Genomic DNA, 11,731 nt, shown 5'->3' on the forward strand with positions numbered 1-11,731 from the left:
AGTTTTAATGTAATTTTTAAAGAAAGATACTAAGATAGAAATAGATAGAATTTAATCACTAACTACTAGTCTATTACAGATTTTAGGTTGGTTCGACTCAGCCTTGACTAAGATTTACACTGGATTCATCTGCCCAATCTTAACGGTAGCTTTGATAAGAAAAAACAATAGAAGTTCTTAATGTTCCAAACTTCATTTTAAACACATTTTTTAACTACCAAATAGAAGACACAAATGAAAATAGCAATTGTTGCACATATGAGACTTGTGAACTTCGAAGATGCCATGATCTCTTTCCTACATTTGATCACACATTTTAATCATTGAATTGTTGCACTGCATGACCATATTATTTTCTCTTCCAATGTCAGGTGAGTCCATCTCATCTTCAAGTACTTAATCATAACAAAGTACTTTACCATGCTCCAAATTTGGAAGCGTGAACCCACGTAACTACGTGTCATTTGGTTGAATATCTCCCCCATTTTTGTTTCTTTTATTTTTTAATGTCTTGTGATTAAGCTTTTTGTGATGTTCATTCATTCATTTTTACTAAGTGTTATGTTTTATTCTTTTTCTCTTTATAACTTTATCACTTTTTATTTTCATAACTCATTTTAGAAGTTACAATCAAACAAAACCTGGGATATCAATGATCATATGTTCAAAAGATTCAACTTCTTGAGTTGATAATATATTTTCATAACTCATTTTGTTCTTATTTTTATTTTGAATAAAACCCTAAAATAGTTGGTCTATTTTTGGAGCAGGTTACCATGCAGGTGTCATGACAATCCCTCCTTATTTTTCCTTCACCCTTTCATTTTTCAGCTAAAATTTTTTATTATCGATAAAGACAGTGTGCAAACTCTTCCTATATATACCTGCGATTTGGTTTATAGGTTTAACCGGTTCGACCGTAGTTGAACTGAAAAAATCATTTTATAATAAAATAATAAATAAAATATAAATAAACACATTAAAATATAATTATAGTTTAATATAAATTTTAAAATATCATCCAAATTAAAAGTACTATATAAACCAGAATATTATGATCTCATTCAAATACAAACTCAAGTCAAATAATAAAAACAACCAGCTAAACATAAAATGCCAACATCCAAGTTTGTCATCAATCATATTTATTCACATTCACAATTTTATCACAAAAATTGAATTAAGTGAAACTATTTATCCACTTAAAATGAAAATGGCAAATAAAACACCTGCTCTGAGAACATTAGCAACAGCATCCTCTGCTGATTTTGCATACTTCTGATATTCATAAACAGTAGCCACTACATGTTACGATTTAATATTAGGAAGGGTACTAGTTATGCCCATTAGAATTACTTAGTTTTTTAAGAATATAGATAAGAGACTTTTATCAATGTATTAAAGGAATTAATAAATTGATATTGAACTTGGTTCAATTTGGAGTTTCTCTCCCTAACTCAAAGAGGGAGTTCTAACATTGGTGCTCTCGTTTAGAGGTTTCTTCCATTTTTCATGGAAAAATAAATAACTCAACAATCTGAAGATACATTTCCAATATACACCTGAGGAGAAGAGATTCATAGAAGTGGAAAGAGGTTTGAAAGGGAAAGCTCTAGGATGGTTTCAATTATGGAAGGCGCTCAATCCATTTGCCAATTTGGAAACATTCAGAGTTGCAGAATGGAAAATTGAGTGGGAAGAGATTAAAGCTAGACTAAGGCAACAACAGTAACCACCCAAAATCGATCAAGAAGCAACCAAATCTCAGCTATCAACAGAACAAGAACAAGACTCGCAGTAGCATCAACAGAAATTCAACAAAAGAGAGAGGCCGAAATCTATGCAAATTTAGATTCAACAAGCAATTTAGCAACAAATCCAACAACAGATCACAAATTCAATTTCACAAGATCAGTTCACAAATCAACAAGTCCAGAATATGAAATTGACGAAGAAGAAGAACCAGATTTCAATTTTGAATTTCAACCACAACAACAGTAAGAAGAATCAAACAGAAATTGCAGATCAAGCATGAAATCAAAATTCAAATCCAGAAATTCAATAAAAAATAACTCTAAATCCTCTAAATCCTTTAAGTGATTAAGCATAAAAAAAACCTAAGCAAGATCTTGAATGAATAAACTAAATCATACTATTCTAACGAAGCAAAAGAGGAAAGGGACATCTCTGAATCTGAACAACAAATGAACAAAAAAAGGCAAGAAAATAACCATTACTTTCAGTATGAGACTCTGAGAAGTGAGCAATGAGCAGAGTATGAGGGAGAAGGAGCAAGAACGCTGGTGATGAGAAGGCGAGGGCGACGATCGACTAGGCCATGAACACGACGACTCACGGCGTCCGACGGACGACGGGCTACCAGGAGAATATACAGGCGGACGAACCGATTGTTTAACGCTGAGTCGAGCCTTGCGGCGATGGGGGAGACTGTAACCTAGGGTTGAGAGTTGAGAGAGGAAGGACTGAGGATTGGGGGAATGGCTTGGGGGAGAGTGGCTGGAGATGACAGTTGCGACGGCGGGGTGGCACGGCGGTGGCTGGACGAAGCAAGTGACAGATTCATGGAGGAGCTCGAAGGCCAGATGTTGCTGCGGGTAGTGCGAGTGAGTGAGTGCTCAAGGACGGGAGAAGAGGATTAGGTTTTGGTGGAAAATTTGAAAACCGGCCGGGGTCCTGGTTCGGTTCGACTGGCCGGTTCCTGGCCGATTCGGCGGTTCGATAGCGGTTTTCAAAAAGGGCGGTATGACTTTTGTTCGAATCGGAAACTTCACCGGTTCACGGTTTGATCGGTTCAACCGGCTGGTTCGAACTGATTTTTAGAACATTAGTTAGGCCTTCGACAGCCAATATAAAAACTTAGTTGAATCTTCATGACATGTATCAAAGATGTTATTGCGCTAAAGCTAGGTCGTTGCTCGAAAACAACGTGCTGTATGCAAGCGTACAGTGTTAAATGAGCAAGAGCCGCTACATCGGTGTCTGAGTGTAGTGTTAAATGAGTAAAGATTCTCATATTTTCGTGAACGGACGAGGATAAATAAACTAGTTCACAAAGAAAAAGATAAAGGCAGAGGTCGGAGCGATAGAAGGTTGAGATTTGGGACACGGAACATAGGCATTCTAACAGAAAAATTCATAGAGGTCGTAGATACCATAACAAGGAGGAAGATTAACATCATGTTCCTATAAGAAACAAAATGGGTCGGCACGAAGGCTAGGGAGTTGGATACCTCCGGGTTCAAATTTTGGTATACAAGAAAGATGAAGAATACGAATGAGGTAGGTATGGATAAACAATGAAAGAAGGACGTAGTGAATAACAAGAGGGTGGATGATCGGACCATCTCTATCAAACTCGTGGTGGAATAAGGTACTTTTCATGTGATTAGAGCTTATGCATCATAAGTGGGTTCAGATGAGCAACATAAGATAAAGTTTTAGAAGGATATAGAGAGTTTGGTTAAGACATACCTTCGAGAGATAAGATTTTCTTATGAGGAGATTTAAATGGCCATGTTGAAAGAAAAAGTGACTGGGTATGAAAGTATTCACGAATGCCATGGTTTCGGGGTGGTTAATACCGATGGTAAAACTATTTTGGACTTTTCCTCAATCTTTGACATTCTCATCGCAAATACATGTTTTAAAAAGAGAGACGAACATCTTATAACCTATAGCCTATAGGAGTGGAATGACAAGCTCTTAAATTGACTTTTTCTTGTTGAATAGATTCAACCAGAAATTTTGAATTAATTGTAAAATTATTTCAGGAGGGAGTTTAACAACACAACAAAAATGCTCGTCATAGATTTTCGCATTGAGAAAAATTTGAGAAAAATACATCATACAAAAAATCCAAGAATGAAGTGGTGGTGGATGAAAGGTAAGGAATAAAGAAACTTCCTAAGATGGATAGTATAATAGGCAAAGTGAGAAGGGGATGAAAGCACGGAAGAGATGTAGAGGGAGATGATAGAAGTTATTAGAAAAACAGTAAAAGAAAGTTTTAGTGAATTTAGAGGGATAGAACCAAGGGACAAAGAGTCTTGGTAGTTGAATGCAAGTGTACAAGAAAAGATAATGGTAAAAAGGGAGTGCTTTGGATAATGGTTTTTGTTCCACAATGCAGATAATTGGAAAAATATAAGGCAGCTAAAAAAGAGACAAAAGTGACTGTAAGTGAAGGAAGAACAAAAGCATATGAGGGCCTCTACTAGTATTTAGGTACGAAGGAAGGAGAAAAAGATATATATAGAATCGCAAAGAGCTATGAAAGAAGAACGAGAAACTTGGATCGGGTTAAGTGTATAAAGAATAAAAATGGAGAGGTTTTATGTCAATATAAGAAGATCAATGAAAGGTAGATGAGCTACTTCTACGTGTTATTTAATGAAGGATAGAAGACTCTTTCGAGGCTTTGTCGATTATGCATGATGGAAGAAGATTAAAACTTCGACTACTATCGGAGGATTCGAGACTTCAAGGTAAAAGAGGCTTTAAAGTGGATGAAAAATGGCAGGGCAATAGGACCCGATAATATTTCGATTGAAATTTGGAATGGCCTTGGAGAGAAAGGCACCAGTTAATTAACCAAGTTTTTTTATGAGATTTTAAGGTAAAAAAAGATGTTAGATAAGTGGAGAAAAAGCACATTGGTACTTATTTACAAGAATAAGGGAGATATCCAGAATTGTGAAAATTATAGAGGGATCAAACTCATGAGTCATTCCATGAAGTTTTGAAAAAATATGATAGAATAGAGGTTGAGACAAGAGACACAAGTAACAAAGAACTAATTTAGTTTTATGTCAGACAAATCCACCATTGAAGTTACATACCTGTTAAGAATGATGATTAAGAGGTATTGTAGTAATAAAAGAGATCTACATATGGTATTTATTGATTTGGAAAAAGCATACAATAGGGTGCCAAGGGAGGTCTTATGGAAGGTTTTGGAAAGGAAGAGAGTAAGGATAACATATATTCGTGCAATTAAAGACATATATGATAGGGTTACAAGTAGTGTGAAAAATCAAGGTGGTGTGACAGAGGAATTTTCTATTGGTATATGATTACACCAGGGATCATCTTTAAGTCAATACATTTTCACATTAGTCTTGGAAGTACTCACAGAGCATATCCAAGAGTCTGTGTCATGGTGCATGCTTTTTGTCGATGATATTGTCCTTATGAGAGAGTCAGGAGAAGACCTAAATAAGAAGTTGAATTTGTGGAGAGAAGTTTTAGAAGTGTATAGTCTGCGCATAAGTCATAGTAAGACGAAATATATGAAATGTAAGTTTGGCTGCCAAATGAAAAACCTTAATATAAAGGTGAAGATTGGAGAAAACATCCTACGAAAATTTAAAAATTTTCAGTATCTTAAATCCATCATACAGGATAATAGAGACGTTGAACACGATGTAAATCATAGGATTTAAGCAGGTTAGTCAAAATGGCAAAGTGCGTCTGATTTTATATGTGACAAAAAAGTGCTTTTAAAACTTAAAGGTAAATTCTATCGCAATGCTATTAAAGACATGTATGATGGAGTTACAACTAGTGTGAAAACTCAAGGTGGTGTGACAGAAAAATTTTCTATTGGTATAGGATTACACCAGGGATCATCTTTAAGTCCATACATTTTCAAATTATTCTGGAAGTACTCACAGAGCATATCCAAGAGCCTGTGTCATGATGCATGCTTTTTGCCGATGACATTGTCCTAATGAGAGAGTCAGGAGAAGACCTAAATAAGAAGTTGAATTTATGGAGAGGAGCTCTAGAAGTGTATGGTATGCGCATAAGCCGTAGCAAGATGGAATATATGGAATATAAATTCGATGCTGAAGGAAAAATCCTAATATAAAGGTGAATATTGGAGAAAATATCCTACGAAAAGTTAAAAGTTTTCAGTATCTTGAGTCCATCATACAAGATAATGGGGAAGTGTGTCTAGTTTTATATGTGACAAAAAAGTACTTTTTAAATTTAAAGGTAAATTTTATTGCACCGCTATCAGACCGGCTATACTTTATGATACAGAATATTGGGTGGCCAAAAGGGAGCACGAATATAAGTTAAGTGTGATAGAGATGAAGATGTTGAGATGGATGAGTGGTCATACGCGATTGGATAGAATAAAGAACGAATATATAAGAGAGAGAGAATTGGAGTAGCACCTATTGTGAAAAAGACCGACAAAGTATCCAGTCATGAGGGTGGATGAGATGGAAGATGGACAAGGAGTGAAAGGCAAAGGAAGACCATCTATGTGGTGGTCAAATGAAATCTACATGTAAACAGCTTCTTTGTAGACATGATATAGATATGATACATGATAAAACTCAATGACATTGTTTAATCAATGTAGTCGACCCTACCTAGTGGGACAAAGTTTCGTTGTTATTGTTTGTTGTTTGATAAAGACAATGTACAATTTAATTATGTTGGTTTTGCATATATTAGTTTTTTAGTATGAGACTATATAATTGGACTGTCCGATTACTTTATATGAAAATTTTTAAAATGTTTTTAATATTAAACCAAAGAATCCATTATGTTTGTTGTAATTTTTTATTTTAAAATTTACAAATTGGATGGTCCCATTTTTATCTTTAAAAAGTTAAAAAGTCTAATTTTTGTTCTCCCGAAAAATAAAAAAATCCAATTTTTAGACTTTAAATCAAATAGTACCACATTTAAGATTAATACTCTTACATTTATAATCATAAAAACCACTATCCTCATTCCAATATAAAATATAATTTGCGCGATTTTTCTTTACAGTTGGGCTGCATATCCATATAATTTTTCATCCAAGTCCATCAAAGTTGGTCCAACACAAAAAAAATCCAATCCCATTAAATGAGTGTGTATTCACGCGTCCAAACTCCGGAAACGTTTAACATTCATTCGCGCCTTCATTATGAAACAACGTTCCTTCTTCAACCTCGAAACTACCACTGGAGAAGTTCAAATCTCTCTCAAAATCTCTCTACCTTCCATCGCGTCAAGCTTACGAAAGGAAGAAGAAAAAACAAACAAAAACAAGAACAGAGATTTCGCAAGGTATGAGAAAAACTGTCGTTATTATGTTCATTTAATTTCTCTCAAAACTCGCGTTTTCTCCTAGTTCGATTTAAAGTTTAGTGGATTGAGTTGCTTCGTTTAGTAGATCGACTTATTCTGAATCCATTTTTATTGCGTCATTAGGGCATATGAATAGAAAATGTGTTGTTATTTTCTTTCTGTGATATATTGATCAGTTCATTGGTGTTGGTCATTTTGATTCACTTGATTGTTAGTGTGTTCAGTAGAGTTCTTTTGGATGCAGAAATATTTTTCTTGCTGATTGAATGTTTATCACGTTTTATTCAAAACATGAATGGAGTTCGGTTCAGTAGAGTTGGTCATTTTGATTCACCTGATTGTTAGCGTGTTCAATTGAATTCTTTTGGATGCAGAAATATTTTTCTTGATGATTGAATGTTTATCACGTTTTATTCAGCATATAAATATTGTTTGGTTCAGTGGAGTTGCTCATTTTGATTCACTTGATCGTTAGTGTGTTCAGTTGAGTCCTTGTGCATGCAGAAATGTTTTTATTGATGATTAAATGTTTATCACATTTTATTCAGCACATGAATATTGTTCGGTTCAGTGGAGTTGCTCGTTTTGATTCACTTGATTAAAATGTGCATACTTGTGCTTGTCAGTGTATTGAGTGAATTATTGACTAAATTTTTTTATCTTTACAACAAAAATGAAGAAGACAATGATGACAAAGAAGGAGAAGTCGCGCTATAACCTAAGCATATGTACACATTAAATATATTTATCGCCTTTCATTCAAATAAAGTTTATTTTATAATGAAATTGCAAAAAATAAAAAATATTGAAATTATAATTTTAAATTATTTTTTAAAAATTAATTTGAATTACAATAATTTGATTAATAAAAAAAATAATATGTTATGCATTGTTTGTTTTTTTTTAATCTAGTGTTAATTGGATTAACTCTAAAATAGTTATTAATCGATTTTAATAATCTACTTTCTTCAATAAATCAGACATATATACTGAATGTGATCATAATATAATATAGTAATAATCAAATCCACCAACAAATATATTGGTTATTATCACAATATAAAACAAATTATATATAAAGGCTATTAACACTTATAAATCTATAAAACTGCACTGTCTTTGATTCGTGCAAGGGGTTTACTTATCAAATAAACTTAAAACATGAACAAAAAATATTTATAAAATGGACCTAGCATTACTTGAAAGAATCATGAAAAATAATCAACTTACCTTATCATCCATGAGAATCATTTCTATGTAAGTCGTCTTATTCTTGTCAAATTTGGATGAGACTTTCCATAACTTTATAATTCTTGCTTTTATTTTTCAAACTTTGTCATTACATAATCTACCACAGGTAATAATGTTGATAGAATAATAGTTAGTAGCCCTTAGGTATGAGAAATAATAAATAGAAGAAGATCTATGTCTAGGTACAAATTTTCTAGATGATAAATAATTATAACAATTCACTATTAATCCTTAATTATACATGATAATAATTAGCAAATATTTTCAATGGAAATACTTGCTACAATTAGGTGAAATTTATGCCATTATATTTTATTAACTTTTATGATTAATTCAATAGAGATACTTACTCAATATATATGTTATCGACATTAATTATATACCAATATGTTTAGGAAAGACCAATATTTTTAGGAAAGAGCTAAAAGAGGAGATATATAAATATATATAATATTATTGCTATATAGGAAGCATACATAAATTGCTACATTTTTTTATTATATTATACAACTTAAAATTATAGTATCATATTATTATTAATTCTAGATACTTGCTATAATTATATCAAATTTAATTATGACTCTAAATAAATAAAATAGATAACATTCAATATTATTTTTTCTTTTTTACATTCAATATTTACTGTAATTATAAAAAGTAAAATAATTAATGAAAAAATGAGTAGAAAATAAAACATATTAATTAAAATTCAATTTGTTATCTAATTAATTTTTTGTCCATACAATATAACTTTACGAAAATGTTATGAATCACAACCCTTTTTATTCTATAAAAAATTCTATATGTAGCCTTTAGTAGTACAAAAATAATTATAAGAAATAATTATTGATATTGATATTAATCACAATTGATTATTAATACCCTAATTTTTTTAAAATATATTTTACTTTTTTAAAATATAATGCAGGTAACGTGTAGACCTTATTATTATTGTTGTTGTTGTTGTTGTTGTTGTTGTTGTTGTTGTTGTTGTTGTTGTTGTTGTTGTTGTTGTGTAGATGAAACTTGGGAAAGCTCGGTTCTTGGCAGCTGACACCGAATTGCAAGTCTATATATATATATAAATAATTATTTATATATACATAAATAAAAAAATATATGAATTATATTTTGTTAAACTCCATGTTACCGGTTATTAAAAATATTTAAATCACATATGTTAATTATTTTTTGTTATAATTATTTCGTTTTATATATATGATTATTTTTTATTCAACAATTGTGTAATAACTTTTTATTTTTTATATGTATATATATTCTTCAATTCTGACTCCATTCATATGCATATTAACAGTTTTTTTTCTAATAGTGATGTTTTAATTCAATTTGAATTACAATTAATTGATTGATAGAAATTATAATAAATTGTATGATATTTAAATAATTAACCAAATTAATTAGTTGATATAATTAATCTACAAATTGTAGAAGAAAACGAAGAAGAATAGAAAGAAGAAGGACAAGCAACAGAAGAACAACGATCAGAAGAGAAGAAAAAAGAAGAAGAACGACGAGCGACAAAGATTGTAGATCCAAATCATTAATGTTGAAAAATGTTTACATTGAGAATGTTTATGTTGAAGAAGAGATTTATGTAATTCTATTACATTAATAGGAGGAAATGGGGACGTACGTATATTTGACGTAACTTGAGGAAAGAGGAGAAGTGCGTTAACAAAAAAGTGTTTGGATGACTTTGTTAAATTTTTTACGTGAATGTAAAACATTATTATTTTTTTTATACCATGCTATTCCTATGATGTGGGATGTGCATCCTTCCTTGCAATAACTATCATTTATTTAATTGAGATATTTAGTTATTTTATTAATAGTTTAATAACATCCATATTTAAACTAAAATCAAAATTATAATCTAACACAAAATGTTGTAATGTTACTAAAATCTTTTGAAGTTATAAACTTTGAATTTGAATGTTATAACATTACTTTCTTTAGAATATTAAATTTTGACAAATTCAAATAAAATAAGTGTATTTATTACTTTTTATACTTTATGATGGTTCTGGGTGAACTTGAGAAGGGGGTTGAATCAAGTTAGTTTAAAATTTAGAGTTTTAAATTCTGTTGTAGTGGAAAATTAAGTTGCAGGAGATTATTTGAAATTGTTTCATATGCAGAACATTAAAAGAGCAGAAAAGAAGAGAAAGAAGGCCAGCATGTATCCTGGTTCGGATTCTCAGTGCTATAAATCCTACGTCCAGTCTCCACCACAAACCATGGTAAAATTTTCACTATAATTCTCAGGTTACATACACCAATATTATTGAATTGCTCCCTAATTCAACTCGTATCTATCCCTAAACTTTCTTCACCAAAGCTTAGCAACCCTAAAGTGCTATCCCAACTTAAAAGGGGAATCTAACAGATTCAGAATTCACCCAGTGCTAACCCAACTAGGCAAGGAGAACTAATCCTAGTTCATACACCCAAATTACATCAGAAAAACAGTGGCTATTTTGCATCACTCTTGTCTTTTCTCTCTTGGCTTTTGAACCTCACATAATTGCCTTTTCTCAAAACAGAAAATAACGCAAGACAGCCATAACACAAAGACCAGAATTAAGCTTGAGTAGAAGAAAGAGATTCCAGCTCTGTTTAGAGAAGGTGCTCTGAGTGTGTGTTTTCTCTCTCTTCCCTGTTTCATGGTGGAATGAGGCTTGTTATTTATATCTTCCGATTTGCTTCATTATTGCCTCTTCCATTTTCTTGTACCAGCTGCATGTTGCAGCTGACTCATCTAGCATGCAGTCCTTGCTCCATTCTGCTCCACCACTTCTGCTGTACGAGGAGTTCGTCCACCACCTCTGCTGTCCTTGGCTTGGCCTTTCTCCAAGATATGCTCTTCCTTTTTCATCCTGCCCCATTATCTCTGCTATACAAGGAGCTTCACCACTACCTCTGCTGTTTAGCAAGTTTGTGTCTTACTCTCCCATTTCTGAATTTTGTTTTACCGTTTGTCCTTGGGCTAGTGGAGTGTAGTATCTGTCCTTCTTTGTTTTTACAGAACCACACCTGTCTTTGCTTTTGTCCAGCTGTCCTGATTAGCTTATAGCAAATGCATAAACATTTAATGTGCTGAATGGTGCTAGGAAGAGTATTGGACTTTGTTTATAGCACCAAGGAACAAAGTGAGCTGTTCTATTTGCTGTGATGGGTTGATGCAATGTGAACTAGAATACTTGGACCTGCAACAATGAAAACACTCATCAAACAATTTTGGACTTTTCAACCTAAATGAATGTTTGTCATCATTAACCCAAAATTAAACTAGGCTCAACACTTTATAGATATTTTAAAATATTATTTAATTTAAAACGATTTACGT

Source organism: Arachis duranensis, chromosome 4 (assembly GCF_000817695.3).
Source record: "Arachis duranensis cultivar V14167 chromosome 4, aradu.V14167.gnm2.J7QH, whole genome shotgun sequence".
NCBI classification, from domain to species: domain Eukaryota; kingdom Viridiplantae; phylum Streptophyta; class Magnoliopsida; order Fabales; family Fabaceae; genus Arachis; species Arachis duranensis.